Genomic DNA, 18,386 nt, shown 5'->3' on the forward strand with positions numbered 1-18,386 from the left:
GGAGTGTTGAGTATACAGCGGTCAAATCTAAAGTCATTCTAGTTTTTGTTACCAACTACAGAGTGAAAATTGTTTTATGTGGCTTCCAAGAGGTTTAACTATTGAAACCAACCCTGAAAGAGAAAATGTGAGCCTCTCCTTGATGCTAGAAAATAAATAAATAACCAGAAGAAAGAATAGTCTGTTTTCGAATATTGTGATGGCTGATCTTTCGTGCCTGGGGCAAGTGCGAGCTAGCCCCGTTACAGCCCATGACTAACCCGCTTGTGAATTCTGCATCCGGGATAATTATTATTTTGACACTTAATAAGTAACAGCGTTGTGAAGCAGGCGTTACACAGAACATGAAGACGTGATCATGCCCTGGAGGCCCTTCAGGAAGGACGAAAGCAATTCAGAGTAGGATAAAAACAGTCAACTGTTTATGTTGATTTCGAATGAGTATTGGCATTTTCTTAGTGGTGCTGATTTCCTTAGCTTTTTCATTAGCTCCCACTTCATCTTCTACCAAGGCGAAGAGACTTGAGACTGATGAGGTCAGGACAGAGACCTGGGAAGCAGTGTTGCCGGCTGTGGAAGAGTTTTAATTCTGGGGTGTGCTGGTTCTTCTTTGCATTGTGTGTCTAAAACAGCCGTGGAGACCAAGTCCCTGGCCTAAATCGGGCCATGGACATTGAGACCCTGGAAAATCATTAATGTAATATTTTGATTTTATAAATGAAGTGAGGAGTTCTAATGTATCTAAGATACAAGTACCTCTGTCTGCCTGTAGCTTTTATCCTTGACATACAGAGATATGCACGCACATGCATAAATACACACACATGTATAAATATACACATATCTGTATGTATATATATTTTTTCTATAATTTTATAGATGGTGGAGTGTCTTAGATACTGCTTTTTCCATCAGTCCTTATAGTCTTCATATCTGCACAGGGACCCTGGTGTGGACAGAGTAGGGAGATACACTGGAGGGTAGGATTCAGTTCTGTTCTTTCTCTGTAGTGTACCAGCCCCAGACCCTCAACCCATGCCTTAAATACCATCTGTAAAATGGAGCCTGTTTGCCTCCCAGAGTTAACAGCATTGGGTGTTCTGATAGAGGTACAGGAGTTATAAAAACTGTACAGCATATAGTAATTGAAAGTGAATATCTTATTTTTTTCTTTTACTCACTATTTTATTCTTTACTCGCTTTTAATGTTCAACTACATTTTGTTTTATTTTTTAATATATGAAATTTATTATCACATTGTTTCCATACAACACCCAATGCTGAAAGTGAATATCTTATGATTACTATCTGATCGCCCAAGACAATTTCATAGGTGAAAAGCAGGTAGTGGGCAAGTGCCTGGAGTGACCTAGAATGTGCTTGGCCACACTCATGTTTCTCTGGTGCTCATTTTTACTCTAGTCCCTGCGTTGAAGGTGGCAAGTTAGATGGATGTCCTTGCCGTGACTTGGTGTGACTTGGGCCGGCCTTGATGTTGGCCCCTTCCCATACGTGCCATAGGATAAGGAGAAGTTCTCATCTCAGTTCTCACCTCCCACTTGGTGTCATTGGCATCGTGGATTGAATAGGATGTGATGGATTCAGGCTGAGAGAGAAGGAACAAGGGACAGTGGTGAAAGGGAAGGTCATTTGTCTGGAACAGGTGGGCCTGAGCTGGCAGCATGGCCTCGAAGTCCTGTTGGAGGAGATGGGAGAGGATGTGGAGCTAAAACCTGCCGAGAAGCAGGTGTTACCAAATGGGAGTGGGCTTGTGGAAATAATTGCAGAGAGAAGAACTTGGGTGCAGAGGGAGTGGTTAAGATAGAGTGCTTTGTTGTCCTTGCCTGGGGTCTGAGTTCTCAGAAGGACAGTGACATGTGCACGTTTGGTTATTACACCCTTGCAATGGGGAACCTAGTCTGCTGTTTGTGTCCCGTGGGGGCGGGGCTGGAGCTCCCAGGTGTGGCTGTGTTCTGCAAAGCGCAGGGCTGAGGAGAAGGAAGTGTGGCTGCCGCCATAGCCAGTCCCCACCCCACCCCCACCCCCCACACACCATTTGGGTGCGGCTTGGTTTTGGAGCTGGCTCCCAAATGGGAGTTGGGCCTGCTTGGGTTTTGCATCTGTGCATGTGGCCGTTTAAAATTTTCCCTAGATGGCCTTGCCTCTGACCATGCCTGAGAGGGTTGCTAGGAAACTGGCAGAGGCCTGTCTTGTTGCTCAGGACAAGGCCCCAGCCAGCTTCCTGGGGCCTGGAACCAGCCAGCATCACAGGAACATGAGAACAGAGCCAAATGCACCACCCCCTCCCTCTTTGCTCTCTGCCCCAGGGCCTCTCCCTCAGGACACCTTGACTCCTTTCTGCACGTTCAGTGACCATTTGCCACATGGAGCATTCAGGGGAGACCACACGGTGTCAGCCCTCTGCTATGCCTGTCCTGTTGGTAGTCACATGACTTTATCAGGGAATGGGGGTAGCCCACGATCCAAATGAAAATGAGATTCCCTCTAATTTTTTCTCCCAGGGCCTTGGTTAGGCATACCTTTCAATCTCCTTCCTTCTCTCTACTACCTGTCCCACGTGTCTCCTGCTTCCCCGAGCAGGACCTCACGCCTTTTGAAGAAAACAAAAGCTGGATGTATTTTTGGCCATGGCCTCCTGGAAGAAAGTAACCCTGGTTGCATTTCTGTGAAGAAGTTGTCCGAGTTGCTAACAGCTGCATCTCCCAGAAGCCTTCTTGATCTGTTGCCCTGTTACCTTCCTGCCTTCCAAGCCCGGTGGTGGGGTGTGGCAGGAGAGTCAGAACAAGGGCTCCAATTCATGATTGGGCTCCGGAGTTAAAGAGGCAAAAGAATGCTCATGTGTTCTGCAAGGAGGGTCCTCTGACTTTTGTTGGATTTGCTTTATACCCTAAGAAAGTTGTCCTCTTTTTCTTGGGGAAAGTACTTTGCAGGTTACACCCAGACTGACACTTGCTCCCTGGAGGTTTATTTTACAGGGATTATATTCCTAATCATGAGGGAATTGATACACTTGTTCATGTGTCCTGTTGGTGAACAGGGAACTTACTGTAGTTTTTGCCAGTGCCTGTCCAGTTGTGAAGTGGGCTTGCTCTTTGATGAGACACCCCCAGGCATTGATAGGTCTGAAATGTTCTTCATCAGAGCATTGTTCCTCCTCCCTCCCTCCCTCCCTCCCTCTCTCTCTTCCTTCCTTCCTTCCTTCCTTCCTTCCTTCCTTCCTTCCTTCCTTCCTTCCTTCCAGTTTGTAAATCGGTCACTTGGACTGGTTAAAATCGTTATAGCAAGTCCTTGCTGTGCATTACTATGCAGCTATTAAAAACGATGGTGCATGTGTATTTTCTAGTTGGAAAGAAGGCTTTAACATCGTATAAAATGTTACACATTCAGATTATTCCATTTATGTCAAGTTGTGATATACTGTATGTGTAGATAAGAAGTGTCAAGATGGTTGTTGGCCAAAAGTGTTTATCTCGGTGGTAAAATTTAGTGATGCTTTTTTTGTTCCTTTCTGTGTTGCCTTAAAAAAAAAAAAAAAAAAAAGGTACCACTTCTTAAAATCTGCTAAAGATGTCATCTTCCCAAGGGTTCCCAAATCTTATTGTGTATCAGAATCATCTGGTGAACCCTATAAAGTACAGATTCTGAGGTTCTGGCCATGATTTGATTCTATGAATCTGGGCTGGGGAAATACAAGGGGTCTGTGTTTCTAGCAAGCTCCTGACTCACGTGGTCCTTGAAGGGGACTTAGAAAATACTGATGAACGAATATCTTAAAAAAATATGTGTAAGCAACGGTCTTTCACTTTCTCTGAATGTTTCTAGTTTCTTTACATAAATGAGTCTAGGGTTACTTCTAACTGGTAAAAATGCTCTCTGTTGAGGTATTGTCTGTTTCCTTCTCTGCAAAGGTGGAGACAGTTGTTTCCTGTTTCCCTCAGATAGCAGAATCTTCCTTACGATATTGCTGTTTTGTAGAATGTAAATGGTACCGTATGTATTTTGTGAATGGCTTCTTGGAACTTTGCTGTGTGTGCTTTTTTGATGCCACTAAATATTTTATACCATGTGATTTTTACCAGCTGCACAGTATACCCAGGTGTGAAGGTGCCATAGTTTATTTCGCCAAGTGCCCCTCCTCTTTTTGTCACTTGTTAGTGTGCAGGCACCTTCTCTGTTCTACGGAGTACACATCCCTAACATTTGTAACTAGTTGTTGGTATGAAGTGGCTTCTAAACTCCTTACCATCCCCATCACCTGCTTCTAACCTGCGTGTCTCCTCGGTGACCATGCTCATTATGGGATGGGGTGCTCCTCATGGGATGGGGAGACCTCACTGATTACAGGGAGTCTTTCTACTTCCTTGATAAAGACCCTGAATCATTAAACTTCTATTCTTTTATTAAGCAGGCACATCAGACCCTTGGCTCCTATGGAACTTGTGTTCCCCTGAAACGATGAGGGTTTGGCTCGTGCCTTTGTTTTCATAGAACTGACTATTAAAGCAGGTCTCCCTGTCCTCCCAGACCTGAGGAGAGGACTTAATGTAAATTGCCGTTTTTCTTTATCCTGTTTCTTCCACTGTTTCAGAGTACCTGGCAGCCCTTTCAAATGTTTCATATCTGGAAATGGAATAGTAAAGTTGTCATATGTATGCATATTTTTTTCATTTATTTTTATTTTTGAGTTCAGAAGTAGTTCTTGTCCATTGTAAAAACAAACAAACAAAACTTCTGGGAATGTAGAGAAACTCAAAAAAGAGAATCATCCCTAACCTCACTCCCCAAAGATGGTTTTAATTTTAAACATTTTAGCATTTGTGCTTTCAGCCTTGTGACATTATTTAGTAGAATTTAAATGGTGTTGTGTATATATCTCGTAAGTGGTCCCCTTTTTTTAAGGTTTATTTATTTTTGAAAGAGAGCATGAGTGAGGGATGGGCAGAAAGAGAGAAGGGGACAGAGGATCTGAAGCGGGCTCTGCACTGACAGCACAACGCGGGGCTGGAAGTCATGAACCATGAGATCATGACCTGAGCTGAAGTTGGACCCTCCACCCGCTGAGCCACCCAGGTGCCCCGAAACAGCGCACACCTGTCTTGTAAATGGCTTTTAAGGACTTTACGGTGTTTGGTTTTCTTGGGAATCCCTAAATATTTCCCTACCACGTAATTTTTCTTAGCTGCACAGCATGCCATTGTGGGAAGGTGCCATGATTATTTACCTCCTTCTCTGTTTAGTCATCAGGGTTTTTTTTTCCTCCAGTTTTCCACTATTAAAAATAAGATTTTAGAAAGTACATAATAGAAACAAATAGGTTAAAAGTGCTCTTTTGATATCAAAGACGTGAAACACGGATTTGCTCTCTGTTACAGTTCCATGGCCTCCTCTTTTCATCATTATCTTTTATTATTGATGGTATGTTTTGAGATTCCAAAGCTTAACATTTTTGTATCATCAGATCTTTTCATTTCTGTTTCCTTCCCTTTCGTTAAGCTTAGAATTCCCTTTACCCTACCAAGATCAGGTTCACTTATATCCCCATTTAGTTCTTTTATGGTTTAATGTTTTGACATTAAACTCCATAATCCATCTGGAGTTTATTTTGGTATATATTGCGAGGCATGGATTCTTCCGTGTTTATTTTTTCTCAATTAGTTGTCCATCCCAGCCCCATTTACTAAGCAATCCACCCATCCTTGCCTGTAGTGCTTAGAAATGCCACCATATCACTCACTAAATTCATATTTGGATCTGGTCCTAGACTTTCTCTTGTTCCATTAATTTGCCCTGACTTGGGACCATACAGAACTGTCTTAGTTCTTTTAGTTTTGTACTGTTTTGTGTTAAAGTGTGATAATTCTGCTCAGTCTCCCTTTTAAAATGTTTTCTAATATCCTCTCTGTGGCTTTTAAGAGTTTTGTTTTTATTTATGTTTCTTTGTTTTGGTTTGGTTTGGTTTTTTGTTTCATTTTTTTTTTTTTTTTGGAGTGTTGATGGGTAGGACTCCTGTCTCTATGTACATCTCATTAGAAATGTTAGACCAGAGAAGTCCACCTGATAATGATGATCCCCTGTAGACCTTTTCCTCCAGATTGACTTTGACACATGATCACTGTTTCTGGGTCAGCATTCCTAAGTGCAGAGACACCTTGCTATCCTAGAATCACAAATGGCAATCTTGAAATTGCTGAATCTTGTTCTGTACTTGGTGAAGTTGTGTTTACTTCTAGTGATTCATTGCTTTTGTAGGTGCTTAGAAATATCTACTCAAAGACTTCAGATTTTTGCTACATACAATGCTCCAGGCCATAATTCTCAGGGTTTGGCTCCATTAAAAATCGGGAAATGTGTCCCTCTTGAATGCTATTTTATTTTTTCTGGATGATGTAAAACATTGAAATAGTGCATGGAAGAGAATACACTGACACGTTAAGGAGTTATCTTTATGGTGGTTGGTGCCAAGTCTATTTCTTCTTAGAACAGCCCTTAGATAGAACTGTGCTTGGCAGGTAGTAAGCACTCAGACACCAGCTGCTGCTAACAAGTCTCCTCTGTATTTAATAAAGGGAGTATATTGCTTTTAAAATTTGCACTGAGACCCTGTCTTGAGAGGAGGCAGTTCTGTGTTCCTTGAGATCTAGCTTGGTGGATAAGTTTAAACAGAGGCCGACTGTATTGACTAGGTCCACTTGTATCCAGAGGAAAGCCAGGGACCATCCCTGCTCCTCTCCTCTTCTGTGACGCTGGGTGTTTATGGATGATCTGCTCTCTGCCCACTTGTGAGGTGGGATCAACATGGTGGTAGAATAATTTGTGTGATGTGCTTCGTCAGTGCCATTTTCAAGGCAAATTTTTGCAATTGAAACAATCAGAGAACAAAGCAAGGCAGGGTTACATGGAGAAGAAACGAATGCCAGATATTTGGAGAAGACGGTGTGGGGTGGGTATCCAGGAAGGAAGCACGTATTGCTTTCTGCTCACTTCTTCATCATTCTGTTTCTGTATGCAAAGGATGATGGTTAGGACCAGTGTGAGAACTGAATCATGTGGGTACTTGGGGCGGGAGGCAGCAGCTCTTCTCCACACTTGCCTGTTTTTATAGAAGCAACTCATTTCTTTGTTTCTTTTTGATGTCAGAATATGAGATCATTAGCAGTTGGGATTAAACAAGCCCATGTTATAGATCTTGGGGTCTTGGGCCAAGTTTCCCCACGCTGTCTGGGCTGTTGGTCTCTTTCTGTCTTGGCATCTGCTCTCTCTCCACAGCCAGACAGATCTGCTCCAATCCTGACCTATACTTTATTGCTGTCTGTGCCACAGTGAACCTCAGAAGAGTCGGAGAAGTAAAAGAGTAGGAGACAGTTCCCGGCTTGTCTCCATGACAGACGGGGGCTGGGCTATCCATAAGCGTCATGGTCCTTAGATTCTGAGCATCTTGCATACTTGTCGATGGGGAGGTCCTTTGAGCCGCTCAGGTGCTCTGTGTTCCTTGCCGCCCTATTAAGGTGGAGGACAGCTGCCTTCTGTTGGAAACCCCTTTGGAGCGTGTCGATTTTGTTGACCCTCTGAATGCCCCCACGAGGGTGCTTGTCTTCAGAGAAGACTCTGTCCCATTTGGTCTTTGACATCTTGCCCCACGTCACTCTTCTCTCTCAATTATATTTCGCTGCTCCATGTAACTAGCTTGAAATTTTTGTGTTGTATATGGTGGAGCAGGAGAGCTTCGTAGACAGCATCATCTCTAGAGCCAGGAGGCGTGAGTTTGAGTCCTGCCCCTGCCAAGTAGTAATTGTGTTAACGTGAGCAAGAGATTTCACCTCTTTGTAATTTGGGGTTGACTGTTGTCACATTGCAGCATCCCCTTCACCGGGCTGTTGTGAGGATTAAATAAGTTCACATATGCAAGTATGCAGAACGCAGCCTGGCCTGTAGAGCAGGGTCTCTGCAGCTGTGGGCATTCATTCATCTGTGTTGTTGAGAATCCAAGCGTTTGAAACAACAACAGCAACTCTCAAGACCTTGTAGATAGACATTTTCACCAGATACTTCTTTTTGCATGGAGAAGCTTATCTCTGTGACAAGATATTTTATTTAACGGCATAATAACCAGAAGCTGGAGCTTCATTCCCCTCCTCTCGACTGAGGGCTGGACTAAGTGATTCACTTCTAATGGTTACAGCATAGAATGGGAGAAGGGGTAGCTTGTCAGTGGGGAAGCCTGGCAGAAAGGGGCCCTCCTTCACTAAGTGATGGACAGTCACCTCTGATAAGGGATAAGTCCGGTTGATGTCACATACCCCTGAGATGATGCACTGGGAAGGGTACTTTCCAAAAGATCTAGAACCTCACTGTAATCCTAAGAAAACATCAGACAAACCCAGATCGAGGGGTGTTTTTACAGATATCTGGCCAGAGCTCTTGGGAAGCGTCCAGGTCACAGAAGACGGAGGAATTGTCACAGATTGGAGGAGCGCAGCAAGTAGGTGCAGTATGGGGTCCTGGTCTGGATCCTGAAACAGAGAAGGGGCACGAATGTCAACATGGGTGGGATCTGAGTCAAGTTTGTGCTTTAATGACAGTATTGTACCAGTGTCAGTTTTTTGGTTTGGATGGGTGTGCCAGATGGTAAGATGTAGGATGTAAACAGTAGGGAAGCTGAGTGGAGGGCACGTGGAGCTCTTTGCCCATCTTCTGTATATCTAAGATTATTTCAAACCAAAAAGCTTAAAAAACCAAACAAAGACAGCTAAAAACCTCACAGTGTGTGCTAGTTTGAAAGATGTTTCATCAGTTTAAAAAGAACATGAAGAAAACAGTGGAAGCCCCATCCCCATGTCCCCTTGTCCGTGACCACGCCTCCTGAGGGCAATGACCTTTACCGGGTGGTGTTCCTTCCAGACCTTTTTCTAAGTGCACATAAACACTTTTACTAAAAAGCCTTTTTTTTTTTTTTTTTTTTTTTTTTTTTTTTTTTTTGCTCCCCTTCTGATTATATGCCTCAGACGTTGCAAAACTTTTCATTTTAGCACAACTATTTTCCAAATAAATTCGTTTGTGGACGTATTTTGGCTCTTCCCTAAGACTTATTTCAAGCGGTGTTTGTTGAGCCGGTGCTTAATTTTATTTTCCACTCCTTCTTCTAACCCATCCAGGTCCCATTTATATTGCCTCTGCCCTTGCCAGTCTTTCTAAAGCCTCCCAAATTAGCATCATCGGAGAATTTAATTAACTTGCTGTTTACTAACCCTCTCCTTTCAAGATAATTAATGAGGATGTGAAGTGCCACTGGGCCTGACACCACCCCCGGTGGCACCTGAGCAGCCCCCTGCAGCGTGGGCCCCTTGTGGCCGGCGGGGGGTGGGGAGAGAGCTGCCTTCCCTCCCTTGTTTACCTATAGCGGGCACCCAGGCCGCGTGGCCACACGAGGTGCGGGTAACGATATGGCACATGTTTGCTTAGAATCAGGCTTTCCTGCCTTGCCTTTTATCCACTCGTTTTCTGCTTTGTTAATTAAAAAGCTTCATTTTACTTGGAATGGAATGCGTATTTTTTGTGCTATTCCCTGGACGAAGTCTACATTGCAGGGCTTGAAATTAAACTAGCTGAGCGAGTCAGGTGTTCCAATTCCCTTTTGTTTCTAAAGAAGGTGGCAGTATAGCATCCCCTGCATTCCTCTGCTCCCGACCCGTCACACAGCTTTCTACTTAATCCAGGAAACTAGAGGTCACCATGGACCGAGAAGTCACTGCTGTCCACTAGAACTTGGTGATGATGGAGATGTTTTGTATCTCTGCTGTCCACTAGTGGCTGAGAGCCCCTAGTCACATGTGTTTCTGGAGCACTTGAAACATGGCATGCGTCGTAACAGAACTTCTTATTTAGCTAAACATGTGGCTCGTGGCCACCACGTTAGACAACCACTGTGGATGATCTTTTCTTTGCCTTGGGTTATCTGTGGCAGGTCTGAAGCCCCTGGTGGTTTCTGTACCCTCCCCAGCAACTTTTTGCTTTGGCACAGAAGGTAAACTGATTTCACCCTCACATTCAGCAAGCTGTAATTAGGAAGGTAAGTTTTCCGAAGGAAAAAGATGTTACTTTCTAAATCCAAATGTAAATGACTTGGATTATCCGTGTCACTAAGCGCTTCATTCATGCAGATAATTGAGAATTGACAGTGTCCTTTTCCCTCAATTACTTCCTGATAGTTCCATGTGTTACAATGGGAGAAACAGGGAGCTGTTTTTAAATAGCTATGTTAATGTCCTCATTAATTTTACCTTTTTCTACCAATTAGCAAATATTAACTCCTTGGCAGAATTAAGTTGGCTTCCCTTGCGAAGCCACATTCGTTCTGAAGTCCCTTACCGCTTGAGCCTGTGGTAGCTCAGCTCTGGCTTTGTGCTCTGTGGCACACTCCTCAAGTGGGCACTGTGTTTCAGGAGAGTCTTTGTACTGGCTTATTCATGGGTAGCGCAGTGTGGTGTGACCAACGCTGAAGCAGGACCCGAAGGTGTAGGCCCAACTTCCATGGCCTTCCCTCACGAGCCACATCGTCTGGTACACGTGGCACGGCCCAGGCGCCTCCAGGGGTGACGCATCTGTCGTAGATGGGCACCAGTGCTGGCTTGGGAAGTGCCTGCCCCATCTTAACTAGGTAATTGTTGAGCTGAGGGAATGTGCAGCCAGCACAGCCAGATAGTCATTCATTCATTCATTCATTCATTCATTCATTCATTCTTGGCTGGGTGGGAAATTCACAGGTTTTATTTAAAAATTTTTTTTAACGTTTATTTATTTTTGAGAGAGAGATAGGACATTTATTTTTGAGAGAGCAAGGGAGGGGCCAAGAGAGGGGGAGACACAGAATCCAAAATGGGCTCCAGGCTCTGAGCTGTCAGCACAGAGTCCGATGTGGGGCTCGAGCTCATGAAATGCGAGATCACGACCTGAGCCAAAGTCGGACGCTTCACCGACTGAGCCACCCAGGTGCCGTGTAAATTCACAGTGTTAACCGTTAGTGAAGAATTTTTTAAAACTTGCAGAGTTCCGTGATTCATACCTGCAGGCTCCCCCAGCTGCCACCCGTTTGCCATCTGTGACTTAAGTCTCTTCTCTATGCACTGGATGGCGAAGAAAGGCATCTGCTGCCACTGAAGTTCGCAAGGCAGTTGTGAGAATCATTTGAACTAATGAAGGCCAAACCTTTTGAAATCTATGCAGGACTGGATACATGGAGACGGTGTTATTGAGAAAACATTCAGATATTTTCTTTTTCTAAATCCAGACTTCCTGACCACTCATTGTTGGATGTCAAGGTCATTGCTAGCATTCTCCTTTCCAGAGATGCTCAGAAAGTAAGCGGATGTGTAGGAAGGTATACAGGGATGAAAGTGACCTAATTTTTCCCCTTTTCGTTTTTGCTCCCTTGGTTTTCACATCTGCATTATTTTCAGCTACTCGAGGGCATAGAAGAAGCTTATACTCTTTTGTTGTTGTTAGTAACTCCATCATCAGATTAGTTAAAAGTTGACTCAGTTACAGGTATTGTTTCGTTCTGAATAAATGTATAACCCTAACTTACTCATGCGGCATTATTCACTGTGTTTATAGGAGGAGAATGGCAGCAGTAGAGAAGGAGTGCCATGGGTAGAAAACACACAACGCAAGTTCTTACGTTCAAAAGCATGAAAACAAGTAGTGAAGTTTAATTGTTCTGGAGTCATTTCATAATTCCCAGTTAAATGGTACTTGAGTTACTGTTGATCTTCACTTTGAAACTGCTTATTTTGATATCAAGTTTGCAAACCTTGGTCTTACTGTGTTTTGACAAGTTGGAAGGAACTTTGCTCAACAAACGTGTGTGTGTGTGTGTGTGTGTGTGTGTGTGTGTGTGTGTGTGTTCGTTCGTTGTCTCTTCATACTGCAAATGAGTAAATTTTACACAAATTTTTTCATCAGGAGTCAGCACATCACTGTCAGAGGAGTAATCCAACCAGTCCTTGCCTTTTATGTAAAGTTTTATTGGAACACGGTTATGCATGTTATTTTAACAATTGCCCAGCGTCACTTTTGTGCAGTGATAGCAGAGTTCAGCAGTTGCAACAGAGGCTGTATGGCCCTTCAAGGCCTAAAATAGTTACCATCCAGATACTTACAGACTCCTGGTCTAGATGGTAGAAACATATCTTTTAATAGATTGTATTTTTATGGAAACTATGGACCAAGAAATCATTCTATCCAAATGCAATTGTTGTCAGCTCGGTTGGCCCTGGTTTATTTCTGTGATCTTAAGAATTTGCTTATTAGATGTTGAATGCAATGACCCTGGTTTCATGGTAACTACACCTGCATCAGCTTCTGGCTAATGTACTGCTAGTCATTTTATTCAGTAGACTGAGTAGCTTTCAGTGTTTCTATGGGAAGGACACTGCTCATTAGTGGATATGTTCAGCCTTCAGTTTAGCTAAAATCTGAATGCTTTCTCAACCTGAAACAGTGGGTATTATTCTAAATGTTAAGTAACATAGCTCTCTACAAAGACACAGTGCTTCCTGGTCATTATTAGCTGTGTGCCATCGTCATTCCTCGCGATCATGCCACGAAGGAGGTTCTTAGTATTACCATCCAGATTTTTATCACTGAAGCAGGAAAGAAGGGTGACTTGTTGAAGGTCACATAATAACAAAGCCCACTGGCGATTTGTGTCATCTCGTGAGTCATGTTGGCGCGGGGGAATGAGCTGGCACCGGCAGTCCCCACACCCAGAGGCGAGCCAGTCCTCCTAACAGGTTCTTTCCCTGAAACACCCATGATTTCATTAGCGAGGTAAGTGAACAGGCCATCAAGTAATTAATTCGTCTTTGTGTAGACTTAGGACCCCATTGAAATCAGATGGTGGGAGGGTTTTCTGAGTCTTCCAAGTGCCCCTTCCAACCAGTTCTCATCATCTGACCACTTTGTTAAAAATTTTTTTGCTTGGCCCTTTAAGAAGTACATTCATACCGTTTTACTCACTGGAGTCTCATGGCCCCTCAGTGTGAGGTGGTGGTGTTCACAGTTGAGGAGAGAGCTTAGTGTCAGAGACCCTCTCCTGCGTGACTCCTGATTTATGCCCGTGTTCTTTATACAGAATAACCTGACTCTTGGGTGTCCAGTAGGAGGGCACATAACCTCTGTCTTCAGGAACATTCCGGTCTCACAGGAGAATATGCCACCTATGTAATGCTGATAACCAGCACCTAAGGTGTCAGTGGGAAAAGATACGCTGAGAGGTGAAGTCTTTAATTTCAGAGAAGGAATTCCTAGAGACAGAAATCGGAGGGGAGATGGGGTGTTCAGAAAGGGGAGCAGAATTTGGCTGAGCTGGAATGGAAGTACGTACAGGATGGAATGGCATGAACTGACGACAGAACACACGCGCACACACACACACACGCCAGAGAGGGAGAGAGACTGCAGAGGGACTGAGAAGGAGACAAGGGTGGTACAAGGCACTGGTGGGTGAAAACCATTTTAGTAGATGACTTTTCTTATGTACACAGAATGGTGAAAATAATGTTCATGGCGTGCCTGGGTGGCTCACTCAGTTAAGTGTCCTACTCTTGTTCTCCACTCAGGTCACAATCTCAGCGTTAATGAGTTTGAGCCCCACATCTGGCTCTGCGCTGACCGTGCAGAGCCTGCTTGGGATTCTGTGTCTTCCCCTTCCCTGCTCACGTGTGCGCTTTATCTCTCTCCCTCTCTCTCAAATAAATAAATAAACATTAAAAAAAAACAGTGTTCAGAAATAAATCATCCCTTCATTGCTTTGTGAGGAAACCAGAAACAAGAATATGGAGAGACAGATGGGAAATGAATGAATCCAAAGCTGAAAGAAAGACCGCTAAAGACTGTAAAAATAAAGGTTTTCTCAGAAACTGGGAATGACTGTTGGTTCCTTTTGGCTTCCTGTCATTGTGATGCAATTGGGAAAGGTCATTGAGAGATTGGTGTTTTAAGACTGAGCCCTTTAAAATGCCCACTAAAATAGTATCTGTAGTTTGTGTTAATACCTGCAGAACAGGTTACTAGGTTTGAGATTTTAAAGACGTCACCTGCCAGTTGCTGTGGTGGTGAGCGATTGGCTTCGTCTTCGTACCGTGTCCCCAGGAAGAGAGCCCTGGCAGGTCTATGTCCAGATGTCACTGTGCACCAGGAACACAGTAACTGCTAATGGGCAAAATGCATGCCCGCAGCATCCCGGTGCCCCAGAGCTGGAAATCGTAGCAATCTCCTTGCTCACCCTACCTCCAGCTTTCTCCGAAGCCTGCCATTTTGTTCAAAGAAATCTTCCCGCTTGCAAGCTTTTTAGATGCTGTTTTCTGGAACTTGAATTTTACTGCAGTTCTCTAGAAGGATTTGTAAATGATCATCTTTCTGGAATGAAATTGTGCCCCCTGGAAAATCTTCTACTGGGCCCTTCCCATCTCCTCACTGTTGGTTGGGCCTTCTGAAACAGAATGAACTTGGAGACTGTGAGGAGAGGATGATTTGGTCAGTGTAGACTGGCTGGTGAAAAAACAAACAAAAGCCTCCCTTTTTACCATTTAAAATAAGGTTGGAGGAAAAAAACCCAAAAAACACAAAACCTCTCGCTGACTAGCCTCACAGCCACATTCCATTGGGAGCTTGAGAACAGAACCAGGAGGCTATGTCATTAGACCGTGTTGCTTAGAACCTCTGGGGGAGGGTCTGGTGGCCAGTGAGCAGCTGGGGGGCCTAGAGTTTGGTCATAAGCCAGGAAGGGAAAGCAGCCCATCTAAACCTAGGTGGAGAACGTTCCCTTCTTCACAGGTCTCAGAGTCTGGAAACATGAAGGTAGATGTAACCAGTTGCTTAGGGAGTGGCAAGAATCGAGGGTCCAGGCCACAGCTGCTCAGTTGTGGAAGAAGACAAAAAGTTTGGGAAGAAAAGAAAGATAAGCGTGTGTGCATGGTTTTTTGTTTTTTGGGTTTTTGTTTTTTGTTTTTTTGTTTGTTTGTTTGTTTGTTTGTTTTTTTATGTCCTTAGCCTGGCTTTTCCAACCTGGAGATGAACAGATGTCTCAGAAATACCCAGTCAGCCATCTCCTTTCGGGTGTCTGTGTATGGTCACGCCTCTCCATTGGATCTTGGAGACACTGTGTGTTTAGAACTAAAATTTGTACTAAATTGTTTTTGTCTGTAAAGGTGTGGTAGTGGACTTGTCAACTCGTTGTCGGAGTCCTCATGGCTTGAGTCACTCCCCACCGAGAGGCATCTGCTGGAGTTTGCTCTCTGTCCCTGTCTTCTATGGTCTTCTTCTAGATGTTTCTCAACACATCTCACAGTCTCGCAGTATTTGTCCGTTGAATAGGAAACAAGCTTTCGTGAAAGAGAATAGCGATATTAAAGCTCTGTAAATACGTAGACTGAAATGGAAGAATACACTGATGGTGACGAGCTAAGTTGTTTTCTGGCTGGGGGACATTTTGGTGGATTCAGAGTGGGGAAGGAGAAGGGCTTCTACGATTCATATACTGAGAAGTGAAGTCATTGAGTACAGCCATTTACAGTAGTGATATCCTGCTGTAAAATCTTATCCAAGCGAGCGGTAAATCTTAGAATAAACATGTTTATTCTCTCAGTCCCAGCCTCCTGTCTCGGTCGTCAAGGAATGTAGAGCCCACGTGGAAGCCAAGTGAAGGCTGTGCCCAATACTGATACCCACAGATGGGGCTCACCTCCTGCCACAGGACCCCAGAGGCATGGAGACAATAGTGCTAGCTCAGTGTGAGGGGGGAGGACGTCCAGGTAGGGGCGCCATTCAGCAGGTGGAGGGGGGCGTTCGGGAGGGTTTGCGCTTAGGAAGAGCCGCCGTGACCAGAAAGAGCAGGGTTGGTAGGTGAGGTGGAAAGGGCCAGGAGGCTGCTTTTATGTCAAGTGTGGAATGGAGTAGAGGGTTGAAAGCGGAGGAGGAGAGAGGGAGTCTGGTCTAGATTAGAAAGGTCGGCAAGCTGAAGACCAAGAGTAAGAGTGAAGCGTGGGAGGTTTGTTCAGACTTTTAGCCAACCATTTTCAAGAACCTGCTGTGGATCAGGAGCTGTGCTGAGGCAGAGAGGCACAGCTTGGTCTCCGGGCCTGGGACTTGCTGTTCACAGGGCAGCAGTGAGGCAGGCAGGGGTTTGTAAGCCAGCAAGATGAGTCCGGCATGGAAGTTGCTCCCAATGGGCTTGGGGGCCCAGAGTGGGGGAGAGAGGTGCAATCTGGGCGTTAGGGAAGGCTTCAGAGAGGGAGTGGCCGGTGAGCTGGGCCTTTTGCACAAAAGAGGGATCTCATCTTTCCAGTCCTTTATTTGTTTTCGTATATTCTGCTCATCCTGACACCCTTACAAAGACCCGGTTATTCTCATTTTACTTCAGTCACATAATGAGACTGTTGCCCTTTTGTAATTCAGTGGTGTGGCCCACTCTGTGATCTTAGCCCACTAATAAAATGGGCTTTTCACACAAGGGCCTCATTCCTTTGGTGTCATATCTTCCAGAGGCTTTGCGTTCTGAAGCAGGTGGGTGGTGGGCTCTGATCCAAACCTCAGGGAAAATACGGGTTTCTAGCTACATCTTAGACACGGAACTGTTTCTGATTTAGAAAGGACCAGAAACACCGTGATTTTCTAGATCCTCCCTCCTCTAAGCTGCTTTATGTAATTCCCCCTCTAAGACGGTGACCCTTAAACGGGCTTGTGTGGGAATCATCTGGAGAGCTTGTTAAAACTCAGATTGCTGGGCCAGACCCCTGTAGGTCTGGATGGGGTCTGAAGGGGTTTCTAGGGAGTGCTGATGCTGTTGGTCCGGGATCCAAACTTTGAGAAGGTTCTGGGAAACCCAGACTCTGGGAGAAGGAACTGTCATACTCTGGGTGAGACCTTCCCTTAGTGTGGTCTTTCTCACAGACTTCCACAGGGAGGTGCTCTCCCAGCCAGGCAGTGGGAGCAGAGGCAACGCTGTGCATTGGCCTCGGGGAGGGAAGCTAGCCCTTCAGCCTCCCCGTGAAGCCCTCCAGGGTATCCTTTTGAGAACCCAGGGTCCCTCAATGCGTGTGCGGCTTGCCGAGGGTGCTGGGCCATGTGAAATGGGATTCTAGACTCCTGACTTTCCACCTCTTCTCCTGTGAGGCAGTAACCATTCTCAAGACCAAGACTTGATCTCAGAAACAGATGTCAGCTATGAGGAGTAGCAGCTTTGTTCTCGTCCATCTTCAGTTCTTGGCCCCTCCAGTAGGGCTGTGAGACTTCAGCCACGTCTTCCTTCTCTCCTGCTGATTGGTGTGGGGCCCCTTCTGTGAGGGGCCCCCCTTGTGATCTGGAAACGGTGTTGAGGTGAGGGCACTCATACTGAGTGGCAGCCAGAGGAGGCTGGGAGAAACCCGGAGATCCTCCAGCCCAACGGTACTCCCATTCTTTGAGCTCATGCCCATTGGAATGATTAATTGATGTCCTCCACTCTGCTGGACAATTAAGGAAAGCAGTAGAAGGAGGGAAAAGTCTTCAGTTAGACCTAATTTGGCACCATATTGTTTTCTGTTAATCTATTTTGTTTTGTGTCCGTCTGTCCCAAGGGATGGATGTCTTGCTGCTTGCTGAAGCATGCATAACTAATGTCCTCATTAAGGGCTGATCTGTTTATCAGGGCCATGTGAGGAAGCCGGCCTGCCAAACCTAGGCGCAAGCTGGGGGCAGTTACCTCCCTCTGGGCCTTAGCCCCACCTCATTAAGCTGGTCCCGGCTATTGATTGGGAGCCTGTGTTTGGAAGAGTCTTACTTACTCCATGCATTATCTTGACAGATTGATCAGACCTGATTGAGAACCTCTTAAAGGAACGAACAGCTGTAATGGGAAAGTTGGACTCTGTCATCCGTTAGGATGATTCTGGGAGCAAGAAGAACAAGGCTGACATCTTGGAGCAATTGTATTTACAATTAACATGGCTGAAAAACGATTGCCTCTATTGATCCCCCCTTCCTGCAATTACGGCCCCATTGTTTACATTCCAGCACTTCAGTTATAAAAAGGAAATTCAATAATTATTGCATTATTTAAAGTTAAAGTGCCACAGAGTTTGCTGGCTACGCTTGCTGGTTGATTTAACGTTCAGTAAAATCCATGCTGAGCTCTCCATCTTGAGGCCGAACAATATCGGCTTTTAATGAGACCTACAGAGGGGGGGGAAGGAGAGCAAAACCCAGTGCACGGGGTGTTTGTCTGGGTTATTTATGGGGGGAACCCGAAAGCAGGGCAGAGAAAGTAGCCGTGTCATCGTTTGCAAAACCGTGTCCCCTCTCGCTGTGTGGCCGTCCCCTCTGCAGCCGGC

General features: G+C 45.0%; 1 protein-coding gene across 5 annotated transcripts in view; it reads left to right on the plus strand.

Annotated features, from left to right (window-relative positions):
- ZFHX3 (zinc finger homeobox 3) overlaps positions 1 to 18,386 on the plus strand; it is a 250,120-nt gene that overhangs the window by 121,467 nt on the left and 110,267 nt on the right. The window lies entirely within an intron of this gene.

This window comes from Panthera pardus, unplaced genomic scaffold (assembly GCF_024362965.1).
Source record: "Panthera pardus isolate Hobbes unplaced genomic scaffold, ASM2436296v1 HiC_scaffold_19, whole genome shotgun sequence".
NCBI classification, from domain to species: Eukaryota; Metazoa; Chordata; class Mammalia; order Carnivora; family Felidae; genus Panthera; species Panthera pardus.